We start from the raw sequence: 20204 nt of genomic DNA, 5'->3' as shown, positions 1-20204 counted from the left end.
CCAACCCTGAATCTTGAATGGTTTATTTGTTGCTTTGCTTCTATGTAATCTTTTTACATAGCCATAGCGTCTACTTAGACTCCATTCACACTGCCATATAATGCAGTTTTATAATGCAGTTTAACTGCATTATGAAACTGCATTATCTGGCAGTGTAGATGGGGCTAAGATTGTTGCAAAGGCAGGTAAAAGAAAGCACAGGGAATATGTGCATTTTCAGTTCCATTTTTGCTTCATTGGAAAGACACTTTTCTCATCCCTATCCAAATATTTCAGGACTTAATACAATTTAAAATGTAAAGCAGTAACATTGCAGTCTAACAACATATTAAGCTATCCAGAAATTGAAACAACTAAAATTGTTAAAACCAAGTGCATGTACAAAGGAATGAGAGCATTAGATCCCAAAGGTTTTAATCAAATGCAGTGTGTTAACTTCATGCTGAAATGAAGCCAGTGCGAGTATCAATTAGGCTTCTAATGGGAGAGCATCCATAACGGGGGGGGGGGGGGGTATGACCCCTTTTCTGGGCTGTATGATTTGATGGAGATGTGAACCTTCATCAGCCCAGTTCTAGACTTTCACTTTAATCCTTGTACATACATAGAATCATCGAATTGGAAGAGACTGCAAGGGTCATTTAATCCAATCTCATTTTGCCATGCAGGAATACACAGCCAAAGCACTCCCAATAGATAACCATCCAGCCTCTGCTTAAAACCCCCCAGAGAAGGAGACTCTGCTATACTCTCTACCTGTCAAATAGTTCTTCCCATCAGGAAGTTCTTCCTAATGTTAGGTGGAATCTCTTTTCCTTCAGTTTGACTCTATTGCTACATGTGCAGGGAATCAGTACCTGGTTAGAGAAAACTATCACAGATGGCACAACTTCTCATGGGACCAAAAGGACCAAAAGAAAGGAACACATTGCAGCGAGTTAGGCTGTGTTTCCCAACTTTTTTTTTTTTTTTTTACCAGGGACCACTTGACCAGAGACCACTCTCCAACATGGGTACCAAAAGGGTTACAAGTCAGTTTTTGGTCAACTTTAGATTTGGTTTGGTTATTTGGGGGGCTGATTTTGGTCAACTTTAGATTCGGTTTGGTTATTAGTGGTCTATCCACCTGCATTGGAGAGACCACATCAGTTCTATTTTCTGAAAAAGAACATATGCCATCCAGTAGTCGCCATCTGCTTGCCCACAGAAAACTATATTTAAGAAGCCTTGGCACTATAAGAGGATTTCGCAAGACCAGTCACTCTTGTTGCAACAGTGTAGTAACTGTGAGGCTACGGACCATATTTTAGGTCTTGCAGACCACTGGTGGTCCACAGACTAGAGGTTGGGAATTCACTGGAATTATGAATCACAAGAAGAGCAATATATAAAATAAATTTAAAAAATTGCTGATTTCCTGAGGAACTGGATATGGTCATTAAGTTAGTTGTAACATGTTACTGACCTATCTTCCAACATTATATTGATCTATTAAAGGTCTTTGAGGTCAAGATTTACCCGCTTTGTATTCTCATTTTAGAAATCACATTTTAGAGTCCTGCTGGTATACCCTTCATATTTTACATGAGAGTAGGGAGAAACATATAATGTGGATTTGATATTACTACATTTTTTCTACAGAGTCCTTTATGTTGGCTATGAAATCCTTTTCCAAAATTTACTGTTTTCCACTTAACCAAAAGAGTCAACTATTGAGAAAACGTTGCCTTGTAAATTAACTTGGAGATGGGACCCAATCTAAACATAACATTCATTGAGATTTCATATCATGTCATCCTTTCATATCAATGAAGCCTACACCCAGGCCTTGATTGTTTTTTTTTAATTCTGAAAAGCAAACCTTTATTTACCATTTTATATAAGTGATGCTGTTTACTACACCACTGCATATAATGGGACTTGAGCATGCATGAATGGTATCCATGGGAGTTCTGGATATCAAAGGCCAACTGTATGACCAATGGCAAAGATTTAAGGAGCCAAGTCCACAACATCTTGAGTGCTTTCCTGGTCTAAATTAATGGATAGAACTGATGGGAAGAACTGTTCGACAGGGAGAGAGTCATACAGTTGGCCTTTGATATCCAGAACTCCCATGGATACCATTCAAGGAAAAATCTGAAATCCAAAACTTCTGGTCAGAAGCATTTGTGAGAAAGGGTGTTCAATCTGTATATTGTATTTTAAAAAACAAAACAAACCAGCACCGCCCACAGGCAAAAATAAGGATAGCATTTAATTTGGTCTCAGAAATCTGAGATTGTCGCTGATAAGTGTGGAGGGATTAAAGAGAATACTTGAGAGGTATCTGGGACTTTCTGAGGGTGCATTATACCGCAGAATTAATGTAGTTTTGTAGTCCTTAACTTTCATGGCTCAATTCTTTGGGAGTTGTAGTTTGGCAAAGCACCAGCACTCTTTGGCAAAGCAACAACTCGTATAGCACTGAGCCAGGGCACTTAAAATTATGATGCATCCCAGGAAAGGAATTGCATCATTTGAGTTTAGCAGTCTCTTCCCCTCTTTGAACATTTGCTGGAGAATCGGCATATTGAATATGAATTAGATCAAATGTTTCCTTTGGTAGAGCACTTGATGAACCAACCTGGATACAGCATATTATTTGAGAACATAGAAATGCTGGACCACTCTGACAACCACCATGTCAGACTACACAGAGAAGCCATTCAAATCCACAAGCATGTGGACAATTTTAACAGAAAGGAGGAAACTGTGAAAATTAACAAACTCTGGCTACCAGTATTAAAAAACTCTAAAATCAGGACAGTAAATAAAAAGCAACACTCAGAAAACAGGGGAATTTCAGACAGGAAATGATCAGGGCCAGGTAACACCTCCAAAAAAAGATCCCCCAGGCATGAAACAGCCAGGCTTTGAAACTGCAAGGCCATTCAATGCTAATCAAGCTGGCCAACTGCAACATTCACACCTGCCTCAAACAGACAAGACTTCTTTCTCCCACCCTGAACATCCCACAAATATATAAACCACACTTGCCTAATTTCCAATAGATCTCACAACATCCGAGGATGCCTGCCATAGATGTGGCAAAATGTCAGGAGAGAATGCTTCTTGAACACAGTCATACAGCTCGGAAAACACACAGCAATCCAGCAATTCAACATAGTTTGTTTCAGTCACAAAAAAATGAAGTTTCTGGAATATAACAGCTGCTTTCAAAGAAAATACCACACAATGAAAACAAGAACAGATTTTTTCCCCCAAATTTTATTACATAGCGTTATTATTTCATTTCACCTTGGCCCGTGTTATTCCTGCTGTGGGATCCTGTTCTGAAATAAACTGTTATTCCTTTCTAAAATAATAATAATAATAATAATAATAATAATAATAATAATAATACTTTATTTTTGTATCTCGCCACTATCTCCCCGAAGGGACTCAGGGCGGCTAACACGGGGCCAAGCCCAAAAGACATAATGTAAACAAATTAAAATATAAAACAAGACAATAAAAAATAAGTAACAAGCAGTATAAAACACAAACGAATTCAGGCACAATTTTAATGAATACGTAAAACAAGATAAAAAGTTTTAAAACAATATCAGCTTCAACCACCAAAGGTCAAGGAGAGTAAAGGGGGTCAGAGTAAAGTGCCTAATAACAAGGTTATCCCCTAAAGTGCCTGGCCGGAGGAATCCAAGGTTTCCTGAGATGACGTTAGGGGTAGGATGGGGTGGGGTCAGAGATAAAATGCAGAACAGAAGCATGGTTGTCAAGGGGTCTGTAATAATAATAATAATAATAATAATAATAATAATAATAATAATAATAATAATAATAATAATAATTTTATTCTTATACCCCGCCCCATCTCCCCGGAGGGACTTGGGGCGGCTTACATGGGGCCAAGCCCGGTCGTAACAATATAAAACAAGCAGTAAAACAAATCAAACAACAATAAAACAAGTTATAAAAACACATACAGTACATCATGATAAAATCATGGATAAAATCTGTAGGAACCTGGGCTTAAGTGCTGTAGTGTCTTATCTAGTCAAAATCAAGAGAGCATATATAAATTTAGAGCAGGGAAACTAGTTTAGATGCACTCCTGGAGCACAGCGTTTGGTTGAAGGGATGCTGAACCTGTATATTTTTTAAAAACAGCACCACCCAGAGGCAAAAAATAAGGATGGCATTTCATTGAGTCTAGATTAGAAAACTGAGATGGTCCCTGGGAAGGATGCAAGAGCATCAGTGAGAGGCGCCTGGGACTTTCTGGGATGCAGAGCAGTGAAGGTGTCTTGTCTCCAAAATGAGATCACAGAAAGAGAGAGTTGAAGAGGTCAGGAGGGAGGACTGAACTCCAGGAAGCCTCCGAATTTGCTGCAGGCGGGCTCCGGAAGCCGAGACCCATATTGTGACTGTATAAAGAAGGCAGAGACAGACAGCAGCGCAGGGCATTTTGGGAAAATCTTTAGCCGGCATGGCAAGGATGGAGAGGGATGCTCAAGGCCAGCGAGGGAGAGAAGAGATGGATGCCGGGGAGCAAAGCAAAAGCCTGAACCGTGGGTAAAGGAGAAGGAAAGGAGAAGGGGTTGCAAGAGGAAGGAAGGGAGAGAGAGCCGAAGTGGAGGAGGTAGAGAAAGAAAGAATGAAAGGGAGATGGAAAGGAGAAGGAGCAAAGAGGGATGCTGCTGGTGCTGAAGAAGGAAGAAGATGCTGAGCTTCGGGGAATGGCTCAGCCCTACAAGTGGGCCAGGATACTCATAACTCTTTGGGGTCAACCTCAAATTGGCAAGGTGAGTATATCTACATTGTAGAATTAATGCAGTTTGACACCACTTTAACTGACATGGCTCGATGCTATGGAATCATAGGAGTTGTAGTTTGGTGAGGCACCGGCACCATTTAGCGGAGAAGGCTATAAGCCTTGTAAAACCACCACTCCCAGGATCCCAGGGTATTTTTATCATGTCAGAAGCAACTTGAGAACATGCTGCAAGTCGCTTCTGGTGTAAGAGAATTGGCTGTCTACAGAGAAGCCTGGATGTATTACTGGGAGGTTGCTCTCATGTTCCCGTAAGCTAGAGCTGACAGACAAGACCTCACCCCATTTCACAGATTTGAACTGGCAACCTTCAGGTCAGCAACCCAACCTTTATGTCAGCAGTTCAGCCTCACAAGGGTTTAACCCATTGGGCCACCATGGCTCCCAATATTCCAGGGTATTGAGCCATGGCAATTAAAAGGGTGCCAAAGTGCATTATTTCTACAGTGTAGATACATTTTAGGACTCCTGGGTTCACTAGGAGGTGTGGGCACAGTGAGTATGAAAGTGGAGTGCTTGAGATTGCGCTTAATGCTTTTGAGGTAAAAAGAGAAACCTGTATGGGGCCTTATGGCTAAGAGACAGGAGAAAAGTGTGGGTTAAAGGGAGGTAGGGTGGTTTCTGGAAGAGAACATTCATGTACTGGGTCTATAGAGGAAAAGGTGTTTGCCTATGCTGGCGCTCATAGTATCCACACTGTATTTATTTATTTACAATAGACTTTCAGTTAAGCAAGTCAAGCAGCCAGAACTCTCAAGGAGCAGGTAAAAATAATTTAACTAAAATTGCATATTCATTCCCAAATCTGGGTTGGTGTGAGTTTTCCAGGCTATATGGCCATGTTCCAGAAGCATTCGCACCTAACATTTCACCCACATCTACGGCAGGCATCCTCAGAGGTTGTGAGGTGTAGGAAACTAGGCAAGTGGGGTTTATATATCTGTGGAATGACCAGGGTGGGAGAAAACTCTTGTCTGTTGGAGGCAAGTGTGAATGTCGCAATTGGCCACCTCGATTAGCATTGAATAGCCTTTCAACTTCAAAGTCTGGCCACTTCCTGCCTGGTGGAATCCTTTGTTGGGGGGTGTTAACTGGCCCTAATTGTTTCTTGTTTGGAATTCCCGTCTTCTGGGTGTTGTTCTTTATTTACTGTCCTGATTTTAGAGATTTTAAAATACTGGTAGCCAGATTTTTTCTCCCATTCTGGACATTCCACATATATATGAACCCCATTTGCCTAGTTTCCAATATATGTCACAACCTCTGAGGATGCCTGACATAGATGTGGGCGAAATGTCAGGAGAGAATGCTTCTGGAACATGGACAACTCACAGCAACTCAGTGATTCTGGCCATGAAAGTCTTCGACAACACATCCCAAAACTATTTTTGTAATACAGCAAAACTGTTTCACATTAAGTTGCCTTTATTTGCTTTTAATTACGTACTGCATTTCAATATAAGTATCAAGTCAATACAGAATTTGTGATATAGTATGGAGTATAGTATTTAGTTAGGCTTATGTTATTTTACTGGTGCTTTATTTTTAATGGATTGTTGTTTTTATGTATGTTGGACTTTCTGTCCCATATGTAAGCCGCCCCGAGTCCCTTTGGGGCGATGATGGTGGGGTATAAAAATAAAGTTATTATCATCATTATTATTAATAGTAATTCTCAGGCAACCAGAAACTACATTTTATGGCAATTATCAACCCCTCTGAGTGCAATTCAGCTGAGGGGCTATTGTATTTATTTTTATTTGTTGCCTATTTTTATTGCAGTGCTCTCCCAATATAGAGACTTCAGGCGGCTAACAACTGTGACACAATACAAATCAAAATGGCATAAAAGTATTAAAATATGAGAATAATTTCTTTTTAAAAAATTAAACTCTTTGTGACATTAAATGTAAACATATCAAAATACATTGTAGAGTCCTGAATGTCTCCTTCCCATAACTGGGGGTGCATCTACACCAGGCATGGGCAAACTTGGGCCCTCTAGGTGTTTTGGACTTCAATTCCCACAATTCCTAACAGTAGGAATTGACAGACGAGAGGTCGCCTCGTTTTTTTACATATTGTATAATGTAAAAACATATAATGACATAAGGATAATTGCTGTTTGAAATCACTTTGATGGACACGGTGCAATGCTTTGGAATCCTGGGACGCTCTTTGGCAGAGAAGGCTCGTAAAACTACAATTCCCATGTCGTTTGACTCCACTTTAACTGCCATGGATTATTGCTTTGTGATCATGGGTATTGTAGTTTTATAACTACAATAGAGAGCTGGGGCCTCACCAAACTACAACTCTCGGGATTCCATAGCATTGACCTATGCTAGTTAAAGTGGTGTCAAACTGCATTAATTCTACAGTGTAAATGCATCCACAGCGATGGGAATAAGGGAGTCTGGGTACTTGCAGAGGGTAATCCCAAGTTTTATGCTTATCTCAGATTATCTGGCAGTGTAGACTCATATAATCCAGTTCAAAGCACATAATCTGGGATCATAGTCTGGGATATAAAACAGTGTAAATCCAGCTTTAGTGGGAGCAGCAGGAGGGTGGCACGGCTGAACGCTGTCTACATTGGGTTAAAATTAACTTTTTCTAGTGGGCTTAATTTGACCTGTTTAAGGCTTGATATATAATCTAACTTCCATTTGGGGTGTGTGTTTTATTTTCTCAGAGTTGGTAGCCTGGCTCACCTGGATGGTCCTAATGTAATTTACTGGTGGAACAGGTATGTGGAAGCTCAAGGCAAAATTGGGGCTAATATTGAGGATGCTATTTAGACAAGTTTTAAAGAAGTAAGTTTGAAAGAACAAGCCAAGGGGTTGCTGTAGGGTATTAGATTATTTTAACAGTTTTTAAAGTGTTTTGCGTGATTTTAATTGGCTGTATGTTTAATTCTCTTTTAAATATGTGTATGTTGTGGATTTTAAATTGCATTGATTTTTAATGTTGTGAGCCATTTTGCATCTCAATCAAGAGATGAAAGCAGGAAATAATAATAATAATAAAAATAATGGCCCGGTGAGTGAGTTGGTCTCTTGACAACTGACCGTGTTGGTTCCCTTAGGGCATAATCACACTGAATGCTATTTATAGGCAGGCCAATGCTAGCTGTTCAGATGGGACAGAGAATGATCAATGTTATGTTGGTGCTGGGGAAATGGTGGTGGATGCGCGGAGTCTGAGGAGGCTGCAAGTGAACAAATTCAATAGGCATACATTGTAAGTGTCTCATCTGTTTTTGCTTTTGTCTTGGTACAATAATGAGAAAGAACTACAGTGAGGATAGTGTAGATTTAGCTGCTTGTCCCTGGAGCCTGGAAGGGCAGTAGGACAGTTTTTCCTGCTTCATTCTCTCTGATCATTCCAGAAGCAACTCCAGTTGCTCCTGACACGAAAAAAAAATCCGCAAAATGAAGTACAGTACAACCCCCATATTTTTTCTAAACTATGTTTTAATATAGAAAAAAACAGAGTAAAAAATAAAGAAAGAAGCAGAATTTGTATAATATATAACAGTAAAACCATGTTTCTATCAAACTAGCTACCACAACATACAACACACTATTTTTTGGAAAGGCATGACTTTTTGGGAAACCGGAAATCTCCATAGCCCATTGGAAGCATGACCCTTTCGGAGATTCATTGGCATTCACACTATTTGGAATAACCATAACTTTTTGTAAAGTATGATCATCCTAAGAAGAGTTAAATACTTGTTTGAGTGAATCTTCTTCTTAGTGGTAAATATCCAATAGTATTCATGCAAGGCAAATTAGGATTCTCAGTTGTTAGACTGATATGCCTGGTTATCTCTCTGAACTAGAAACGCAATGGTGCAGTGGGTTAAGCCCTTGTGCCGACTGGACTGCTGACCTGAAGGTTGGGTTGCTGACCTGAAGGTTGCTGGTTTGAATCCGCGAGATGGGGTGAGCTCCTATCTGTCAACTCTAGCTTGTGAAGACATGAGAGAAGCCTCCCAGCAGGATGGTAACACATCTGGGCATCCCTTGGGCAATGTCTATGTAGACGGTCAATTCTCTCACACCAGAAGCAACTTGCAGTATGTTCTCAAGTCACTTCTGACACAATAAAAAAATCTCTGAACTGTTAGGAACAAAGATATGCCAATGCACAAAATATATAGCAGATCTTCAGAAGTGTCATTTCAGTTGCCCAAAAACATCTACAGTAAAACAGATTGCTTTTAAATCATGCTTTCAAGAGACCAAAAACAAGTAGTCTTCATTAAAAGTAACATAGCTGATTTCCTTACAAACTTCCATGTATTCAGCATACAGGTGCATTTCTTATTGGTTGATAGTTTAAACAGTAAGTTCTCTAAAGCATTCTGCTTTAATCTCAGTGTCGCTCACAGACGAACACTCTCTTCTGTCTAATACATTACTGAACATTGACTACTCACTTTAGCATACTGACACTACCAACTGCATACTAACACTGACTACTTCAGAAACTGTACTGACTTTTAAAATGGGGTTTCAGTCTGAATAGGCCCAGGTCTGGTCACACGGCCTGCAGTCCCTCCCACAATATAGAGTTAAGAGAAAACTGCATATCAATACATACATACAATACAGTAAGCAATCGCAGTTATAGAAATAGCAACTAACTAGTATAGGAGGCTTGTAGAAAGTTGCTATTTCCAATAATTAATAACATGCACACTCACAACATACAACACACCAATAATATGCACACCTACATTAACAGATACACACCAAACAAACAAACAAACAAACACAGAGATAATTCTAGGAAGCCCACACTCAATGCTTACGCCTTTTAGATGGCACTTTATAACCACACTTCTGCTTTTGGTAACACACATCTAATTCATAAATCCCACAAATGCCATTTGCTCCCAATGTTGTTGTGGAGAAGTGATTAAACAAATCCCAATATTTCTTAAAGTTAATCAAAGCTTTTTCCTTAATCACAATCGTCAGTTTACCATTTCAGCTAGTTCGTAGTTTGTCAATCCCAAGATCCGCATAGGAAACATTCCCCAACTTCATATGGATGTATGAAACTGCAAATAATAGTGAACCTTATTGTTTTCAGTGGGATGAATAATGGAGGTACTGAGAAAAGGATGTAGCTTATGTAGGAGGCCCTAAGAAGAAGTGAAACCGTGGATAAATGAAATGTATATATGAGTTCCTTGGATATTGTATTGCATTGCATTGTGTGTGCTAATCCTTTGCATTTAAAGAAATCAGGGAAGATACTGCCTAAACCACTGGATCTCAGGAGATCTCAGGTTTGTTCTGAGAGCACATGTTTTAGCTACCTCCTGAAACTAAGCAAACGTGACCCTGGTTTATGCCTCAGTGGAGACACCTGGGAACAGTGCATTAGCTTTTTTTAGTTCTGTAATAAGTGAAATATTACATAACGGTCTAATAAAGAAAATACTAATTAGAGAAAGTTAATCTACTTTACAGAAGAATGGACATGAGGGAAGGGGAAGAAAAACAAGAACTCTCCATTTATTAGGTACTCCTTGGTGTCCTTTTTAAAAAAGTGATATCATATATATATATATATATATATATATATATATATATATATATACACACACACACACACACACACACACACACACACACACACACACACACACATATATACACACATGTGTGTGTGTGTGCAAATTCCTTTCCCCATAGGTCAATTTATATATAAAAATTAAATAGTTTTTTTCCAGAGTGGAAAAAAGAGAATGGGATTAAGTTTGTCCCCCCTATGCAGGTGCAACATTCAGAGTATGTTGTTCCTCTGTATCCATGGGTTCAACCAACTGCAGCTCGAATATATTCATATACCAAGGGCCTGTTGTACTTTGCTATAATATAGCAGTATACTGGCTGGCCATGTAACATTTGGGTAGGTCCTTCATCACTTCAAAGGCCTGCATTTAAGCTAAGTCAACTTAACTGAGTCCAGCATTCCCATGAGATGTGCTGGCTTGCGGTACCAAAGGACCTTTGATATCATAAATTACAGTGCCACTTCCTGTTCCCTTGGGAAACACACTTTCTTAATGGGATATCACATACGTATCCTATTTGTTTATTGATGCACACATCATTTCTAAAATACAGTAGAGTCTCACTTATCCAACATAAACGGGCCGACAGAACGTTGGATAAGCGAATATGTTGGATAATAAGGAGGGATTAAGGAAAAACCTATTAAACATCAAATTAGGTTATGATTTTACAATTTAAGCACCAAAACATCATGTTATACAACAAATTTGACAGAAAAAGTAGTTCAATACACAGTAATGCTATGTAGTGATTACTGTATTTACGAATTTAGCACCAAAATATCACGATGTATTGAAAACATTGACTACAAAAATGCGTTGGATAATCCAGAATGTTGGATAAGTGAGTGTTGGATAAGTGAAACTCTACTGTATTGAAAAACTGAGCACAGCATTGCTTGTGGATTTGGCTGAAAGATAATATCAACGATCCAAAGAGTTTATTGATTAGAAAAGTCACACTCACTAAACCCAAGAGGATGACACTGGCAAACATAAATAAATCCTTCCAAGAAAACCCTAAAATAGGGTAGCCATAAGTTGGAGTTACCTTGAAAGTACATAGCAACATCAACACTGAGTTACTCTAAGTTAACATTCTTTTTTTCTTATTACAGTAGAGTCTCACTTATCCAAGCTAAACGGGCCGGCAGAAGCTTGGATAAGCGAATATCTTGGATAAGCGAATATATTTCTGATGTCTTAGGAACCCAAATCCCTCCAGTATTTTCTGTTGGTCATGGGGATTCTGTGTGGAAAATCTGGCTCAATTCTATAGTTGGTAAGGTTCAAGGGGCTCTTTGATTGTAGGTGAACTATAAATCCCAGCAACTACAACTCCTAAATGTCGAGGTCTGTTTTCCCCAAACTCCACCAGTGTTCACATTTGGGCATGCTGAGTATTCGTGCCAAGTTTGGTCCAGATCCATCATTGTTTGAGTCCACAGTGCTCTCTGGTTGTAGGTGAACTACAACTCCAAAACTCAAGGTCAATGCCCACCAAACCCTTCCAGTATTTTCTGTTGGTCATGGGAGTTCTGTGTGCCAGGTTTGGTTCAGTTCCTTCGTTGGTGGAGTGCAGAATGCACTTTGATTGTAGGTTAACTATAAATCCCAGCAACTATAACTCCCAAATGACGAAATCAATCGCCCCAACCTCACCAGTATTCAAATTTGGGTGTATTGGGTATTTGTGCCAAATTTGGGCCAGTGAATGAAAATACATCCTGCATATCAGATATTTACATTATGATTCATAACAGTAGCAAAATTACAGTTATGAAGTAGCAACGAAAATGATTTTATGGTTGGGGGTCACTGAGGTACTAGGGGTCGTGGCATTAGGAAGGTTGAGAACCACTGCCTTAGCTCAATGTGAAAGTCATGAAAAATTTAGCAACAGTAAAAGGTTTCTGAATGCCACTCTGTTTACACAATCTGTTAGCAATCATGTGCAGTGTATACAGTGGATTCTGCAGAAAATACTTCAGCTGTACTCCACAAAAGCAGCCTGTTTAACAAGCCTTGCAAATGTTGATTTGTTACTGGTAAATGTTGGATTTTCATACCTATTTTATATATCTGTATACCTGAGGTCATGTAGAAATTTCCTGGGCCAAAAGGGATCCCAAATGGAAAAGTTTAAGAAGCCCAGATTTGGTGTACAAATAAAATAATCTTATGTGTGTGAGCCTATGGATTACAGATAGAGATAACTTAAATGATGATGCAAAAGACAGCAGTATTTCGGACAGACTGCTTCATGCAAAGGTGTGGCTCGCTGCTCCCCATCCACTTTTGCTCCATGGGCTTTGGTCTTCCATACCTTGGCGGCTCCTTTGCCTTTCCTTTCTTTGCTTCCTCTCTCTTACATGTGCAGGTCGTGTGCGTGTGGACTGAATAGATATCCCATCCCAAGCGTCAGACCTGTTAAGGCAAACAAGTCCAACTTGTTTCTAGAGAGGAGGAGATTAGAAGGAAGAGTCTGAGAGCACATTCCCTTGAGCTGATTCTGGAGAACCAGTGGAGGCTTTCAGATGTCCTAAGTGGGAATAAGGTAGGAATCAGGGCTATATATTGATAGTAGGGATGAAGATGACTCTGATGGGAACACATGTTAGCAAAAGAGTTGAAAATTCACCAGAATCAATTGTCAGCTCAAAGGAATGAAGAGAGATGGAAGGCTCTCTTTTTGATGTTCTCCCAGATTTTCTTTGACTACTTCTCTCATATGCTTAATGAGAGTGGTTAGGACTGATTTAGGGTCTGGAAGATCAAAGCAAGTCAAGTTGCAGTTCTAAAAGTTTGGGGTTCTTTAAAAGAAAACCTGGAGAGTGGCGACTAGTAGGGATGAGCTTTGGGAGGTGAATAATTTGGATGAATGTGGAGCTGACTAGGAGAAATGATTCTGGGACATATTTGTAAATCATCTAGGACCAAGAAAGGAATTGGGTTTCCTGGGTTCGGTCAGAAGTTTGCTATCGGAGCTTGAAAAGGAAGGGAACTATAGTTAATGGATATCCTGCTAACCCTATGAAAACGCTGTGGAAATAGGGTTAGTGGGAGTTTTATTTGCTCTTGCCATGAAGTGATAAGGCTGAATGCCAGAGCAAAATGCTTTGATAATACATATGGAGCACTTGAAAGAGTTATTTCGGGGAGATGCATGTCTCACAATCTTGCCACCACCACGGCCTACTTTGGGACCTAATTCCAAAAAAGGTAATGCTTTCAAGCTCTGATTAGAAGACACAATATTTTAGGTGGAAACAGTTTTGGGGGAATAGGAGTGGGATTTTGCAAAGATTCTTGGCTTGTTTGATCATAGTATGGAGTCTAGCAAGGTGTTCAGTGGAGCTGTAGATCCATTTCTGTAATTTGTGGTTGGTTTTCTATTTTGATTAGAAAATTATACTGGTAATTGTCTCTTGCGTGAAAGTGACTTCTGATTTGTCCACGTGCTCTTCTATATGGTAAAAGCAAATGAAATAAACATGCATATACATTGGCAGAAGAAACAAATAGCACATTGCTCCTTTCTTTTGGTTTTGTTAAATCAGACATCAGAGTTTCCAGTTTTTGGGTTGGCAGGTGTAAATAAAATATGTGTTGTTTGGCAAACAGAATAATCATGTGGCAGATAGATTGCTGAATTAATTTTTTAATGCTAAGATTGTGAGGAATGGGTTGCTGTGAGTTTTCCAGGCTGTATGGACATGCTCCAGAAGCATTCTCTCCTGATGTTTTGCCCACATCTGTGGCAGGCATCCTTAGAGGTTGTAAGGTTTGTTGGAAACTAGGCAAGTGGGGTTTATATATCTGTGGAATGTCCAGGATGGGAGAAACTCTTGTCTGCTTGATGCAAGTGTGAATGTTGCAATTGGTCAATTTGATTAGTATTGAATAGCCTTTCAGCTTCAAGGTCTAGCTGCTTCCTGCCTGGGGAATTCCTTTGTTTGGGAGGTGTTATCTGGCCCTGATTGTTTCCTGTCAGGAATTCCCCTGTTTTTTGAGTGGTGCTCTTTTTTTTACTGCCCTTATTTTAGTGGGTTTTTTTTTAATAATGATAGCCAGATTTTGTTCATTTTCATGGTTTCCTCCTTTCAGCCAGGAAGCAGCCAGGCTTTGAACCTGCAAGACCATTCAATGCTAATGTGAGGGTGGAAGAAGGTTGAATAACTCAAAGAAAGCACAATAGCTGATTTTGAAAGAAATACGGAGGTTTTTTGTTTCAGATCTATTTATTTATTCATGTTTGCTTCTTAGAATTAAGGCAGTTTGACCACTTTAACTCCAATGCTCTGGGAATTTGTAGCTGGGAATGTATAGCACTTTTTGGCAGAGCCATCTGATGACCTTGTAAAATGACAATTCCTAGGATTCTCTAGCATTGAGCCATGGCAAAATATTAGAGGGATTTTTAAAGTCATGGCAGAACCGTTTCCATCTCAGGTAATATTAATCTTTTTATTAAGAGCTGCAGTGGTACAATGGGTTAAACTCTTCTGCTTGCTGGACTGCTGACCTGAAGGTTGGATTGCTGACCTGAAGGTTGCCGGTTCGAATCCTTGAGACAGAGTGAGCTCCCTTCTGTCAGCTCTAGCTTATGGACAAGCCTCCCAGGAGGATGCCAACACATCTGGGCGTCCCCTGGGCAACGTTTCTATAGACAGCCAATTCTCTCACACTGAAGCGACTTGCAGTATGTTCTCAAGTTGCTTCTGACACGATTAAAAAAATATTCTTATGGAACATTTGATAATATTCGTCTTTTCTTTTTTTATATATAAAAAAGCACCTCACTTTAATTGTTGCTCTTTTCTTTCGGAAAGGAAAAAATGACCCCTATTAATTTCAACCACAGACAGGGCTTCTGATGACTAAGATAAGAAATTATGTTTCAGTCCTTTATCTTACATTTCCATCTTTGTTCTTTTACTGCCATTCTTGCACAAAATATTCACAAATCTTTAAACCCATCGGATGAGAGAGGAATCCAATAGGCATATTGGACACATGCTGTTGTCTCAAGTTTGACTATTTGTAGCGTTTTCAGCTGTTTGTGTTGAACCCAGGACAGCTATTTCTTCATTGCTTTTGGCTTTCAGAGATTGCCCTAAAGTGATGGGTGAAAGGTGATGTGTACTGCTAGCTATGGGATTCAGTGGACTAACAGGTTGTATGAGGTGACTCTGTCAGACAGGATTCCCCGAGGGGAGCCACTGATGGAAGATGATAAGGATTAACTTTGCAGGATTTGTTATAAGGATTACAGTTATTAAAAGGCACATGAAATGTTTAGAAAGCATAAACAATATATAAATATTAGGTTACATTGTCAATTAGTCCTAATTAATCTAGAGGGAGGAGGAGGAAATGAAGGGTTTCTTTTGGTTGGATTTGAGCAGGTAGGTTACAAAGCCCTGGTTCTTCCACATTTTTTACTTGCAGGGATGGGCCGAAGTAGGCGAAGATCTATTGGTAGATCTCTGAGCAATCTGTAGAAATCTAGAAAGTTTCTGCTGCTGTTAGACAACCAAAAAGTTTTCTTCTGTTCAAATTAGTGTTGAAAATAAGATCGGGTGTATATGAAGGATTTGTAAGCTTACATGGGGTTGCCTTTGAAGACTGTTCAGAAGCTCCAAGTGGTCCAACAGGCAGCAGTCGGATTTCTTACCAGAGCACAGGGAGCACACAGCCCGTTGCTATGTCAGCTCCACTGGCTACCAGTCTGAGGCTGAGCATAATTCAAAGTGCTGGCTTTAGCCTATAGAGCCCTAAATAGTTCCGGCACAGCTTACCTGTCTGAATATATCTCCCTCTATGAACCATCATGGAGGTTAAGATCTTCTGGGGAGGCCCTACTCTTGGTCCCACCTGCTTTGCAAGTGCGGTTAGTGGGGACGAGAGGCAGGGCCTTCTCAGTGGTGGCTCCTCTGCTCTGGAACTCTCTCCCCAGTGAGATTAGATCAGCACCCTCTCTCCTGGCCTTCAGAAAGAAAACATGGTTATGAGACCAAACGTTTGGCCAGTAAAGTAATGCAGTGCAAGAAATAAATAGGAAATATGTGCAATTGGAACCCTGGTGGTGCAGTGGATTAAACCTTTGAGCTGCTGAACTTGTTGACCGAAAGGTTGGCAGTTGGAATCCGGGGAGCCGGGTGAGCTCCCACTGTTAGCCCCAGCTTCTGCCAACCTAGCAGTTTGAAAACATGCAAATGTGAGTAGATCAATAGGTACCACTCGGGCAGGAAGGTAACGGTGCTCCATGCAGTCATGCCAGTCACATGACCTTGGAGGTGTCTACAGACAAGGCCGGCTCTTCGGCTTAGAAATTGAGATGAGCACCAACCCCCAGAGAGATTATCTAAGAACTGTGTTAAATATAGTCAAATATTATGAAAACAACCCGCAAAAAGAAGTAGGTCTTCTGTTTCTGGACGCAGAGAAGGCCTTCGACAATAAAAGTTGGGAATTTTTGTTAGAACTTATAAGGGATATGGATATGGGCTTTTATTTTGCAAATGCGATAAAGACAATTTACTCTAAACAAAGTGCCTAATTAATTGACTAATTAATGGTCAAGAAACAGGACTGATACATTTACATAAGGATACCAGGCAGGATTGCCCGTTGTTCCCTCTTCTGTTTATTTTTGTGTTGGAAGTTTTAATGGAAGATGATGAGCTAAAAGGGACAAAAATAAGAAAGGATGAGTTTAAGGTTAAGGCTTTTGCAGATGACATGCTCTGCATTATGGAGAGCCCCCTTGAAATGGTATAGAAATGGATGGATAAGTTAGAGGAGTTTAGGAAGGTGGCAGGCTTTAAAATTAATAAACATAAATCCAAAATATTAACAAAGAATATTATTAAAAGCAGAAGAGATTTGTTGCAAGAACGATCCAACTTGGAAATAACAAAAAAAATAAGGTATTTAGGGATCCAAATAAAAAGCTCATAATTCCCAACTACTTAAAAATAATTATGAGACAACCTGGAGAGAGATGAGAAAAAATTAGAAAAATTGAAATCTTTAAATCTATCTCTGTTAGGTAGAATCTCATTAATCAAAATGAGTTTATTACCTAAATTATTATTTCTTTTTCAATTGATCCAGATTATAAGGACTAATTATTGGTTTAAGGAATGGAAAAAGGATATCAGAAAGTTCATGTGGGCTGGGAAAAAAGATAGGATCAGTTTTCAATTGTTAACAGACTCCAACAAAAGAGGAGGTTTATCTCTCCTGAATTTTCAGTTATACTTTGAGGCATGCGCACTGGGTTGGGTGAAGGATTGGGCCACCATAACTAGAACGAAAGCTCTCAATCTTGAAGGCCACAATATAAGGAGGGGGTGGCATGCGTACCTAAAAGTTGAAAAAAAATTACAAATCATTATGTGAGGGCCACACTCCTAAAGGTTTGGATTAAATACAGGGAAAGATTTTACAATAAAACACCGAGCTGGATCTCTCCAGGGGAGGCTTATCAGATTAGAGAAATAGCAGGAGATAACTGGTTAACCTACAAGCATTTATTGGAAAAAAGGGGTAATACTTAGAGTCTTAAACCATTAGACGAATTTAGGAAAACAGAGAAGAAAATAACCTGGTTCCAATACAGACAGATATAGGAATGCTATGTAGAACACAAGAAAAAAGATTTCATGATGCAAGAGACTATATGGGATAAGATAATGACATGTGAGAAAAAAGGTATTAAGATACTATACCAAAAACTTCTTGAATGAGACACGGAAAGGGAAGGGGTGAAAGATAATATGATCAAATAGGCACAAGACATAGGCCACTCTATCATGTTAGAGGATTGGGAGAAATTATGGAAGGTAAAAATAAAGTATTCAAGATCGATAATGGTGAGGGAAAATTGGTACAAAATGTTTTTTCGTTGGTATTTCACTCCAACACGACTGGCAAAATACTACAAGAATCAAAATAAGAAGTGTTGGAAATGCGGCGATAAAGAAGGGACCTTTTTTCACACGTGGTGGGACTGCAAGGTTGTGAAGGGATTCTGGAAAAAAATCCACGAACACTCCCCAAAAATACTAAAGACAAAATTTGACTGTAAACCGGAATATTATTTGTTAAACATTACAGATTTTGAGCTAGGGAGAAACGAGGACATAATCTTACTCTATATTACAGTAGCAGCGTGGACTCTTGGCCCAGAAGTGGTGCACTAAAGACATTCCGACTGTGGAAGAATGGATTATAAAACTTAGGGAATATATGGATATGGACTCATTGACTTTCCTGCTGGGAGAGCAGAACAAAAGACACAAGACGGACTGGTCTCCTGTTAAAAGCTATCTCCAGGATAAATGGCAGATTAGTTTTGAGTAGTCTTCTCCGACAATGCTAAAAATGGTACTAGGGAAGAACAGGGGAGTGATAAAGAGCGAGCAAATATCAAAATAGGAAGGAATTAAGAAAATCATTGTTTCTTGCGGAATGGACCAGAGGCCTTTTAAAATCCCCCCCCATTCTCCTGCCTTCTCTTCCTTTTCTTTTTTCTTCTTCTTTTCCCTTCTTTTTTTCTTTTTGCTCCCCGCTTTTCTTTTTTTCTTTTCTTTCTCCTCTCCCCCCTCTGTTGATATATTACACAATATCTGAGTCTCAGTGTATGATACTACTACATAAGAGATGCTCACACACATAGAACTACAGAAGTAAGAGGAAGAATTAGCAGGAAATCTGGGGTGAAGGGTGGGACCCCCCGGAGTTTTGTTTGTTTGTTTGTTGTTTGTTTTTCTCTCTCTCCTTTCCATGGTTGTTTATTTATGTATATTGTTTGAAATACTCAGTAAGGATCATTATAAAAAAAAAACAAGTTAAATCTGAAGATAATGCTGAGTCTTGCTTGACTGTGCCAAATGTTTGCTCAAGGGTTTCAAACCAGTTCTGTCTTCTCCAATCCCACGTAATGATATATGGGCTCCTGGGGCAGGACAACAAAGCTAGTTAAATCTTGTTTCTGTCGTTTGACATTTCACCTAGATATCAGTGCTTCTCCCTATCTCAACCTGGTGGGAACTTTTAGAGAGGCTAGAATTTGTGGCTGTGATTCAACCCTGATTTTGTGTATCTCCTCCTTCCATTTGACAGGATTGGTTTGAGCAATTCTGCTTATCTGCTCATAGCTCTACTGCATTTTGCTGCAACAGCTTGAATCCAGTTACAAGTCCTCTTGGGGTACAGTGAGAAGCAGCTGGGCTCAGGCATGGGCAAACTTCGGCCCTCCGGGTGTTTTGGACTTCAACTCCCACAATTCCTAACAACCAGTAAGCTGGCTGGGATTTCTGGGAGTTGAAGTCCAAAACACTTGGAGGGCCAAAGTATGCCCATGCCTGGAGGAATCAGAAACAGACCTACTTCCTTGTTTGTTTAAAAATTATGAGCACATTGGAACTCTGGGTGCATCTACACTGTAGAATTGATGCAGTTCAACACCACTCAGTGCTATGGAATCATGGGAGATATAGTTTTACAAGGTCTTTAACCTCCTCTGCCAGAGATTGCTGGTGCACCTCCAAACTATACATTCTAGGATTTCATAGCACTGAGCCAACTGGTGTCAAACTGCATTAATTCTACAGTGTAGACGTGCCCTCTGTTAAGTTTGGGACTATTTTTGCTCATTGTTCCCCCTCTCTCTGTTGGCCAAATTTCATTTAAGACATTTTACATGATAAGTCTGTGCAGAATAATATAAAATTCATTTGTGAAGTCTCCAGCTCACATTAA

At 39.7% G+C, this 20204-nt stretch overlaps 1 protein-coding gene across 4 annotated transcripts in view; it reads left to right on the top strand.

Moving 5' to 3' along the window:
• The first annotated feature begins 4228 nt into the window (after positions 1-4228).
• cpt1c (carnitine palmitoyltransferase 1C) overlaps positions 4229-20204 on the top strand; it is a 45194-nt gene continuing 29218 nt past the window's right edge. Inside the window, exons 1-3 of one of the 4 annotated variants that reach the window (XM_008113612.3) lie at positions 4230-4808; positions 7533-7586; positions 12814-12990. The gene's annotated coding sequence lies outside the window, so the exon portion shown is untranslated. Of the gene's footprint in view, positions 4809-7532; positions 7587-12813; positions 12991-20204 lie in introns of all 4 variants that reach the window. The other 3 variants (XM_062983759.1, XM_062983754.1, XM_062983757.1) reach the window with 3 other exon arrangements.

The sequence above is a fragment of the Anolis carolinensis genome, chromosome 6 (genome assembly GCF_035594765.1).
Source record: "Anolis carolinensis isolate JA03-04 chromosome 6, rAnoCar3.1.pri, whole genome shotgun sequence".
Lineage (NCBI taxonomy): Eukaryota > Metazoa > Chordata > Lepidosauria > Squamata > Dactyloidae > Anolis > Anolis carolinensis.
Note: the sequence above shows the minus strand (reverse complement) of the source record. Positions and strands in the feature narration are given on the sequence as shown.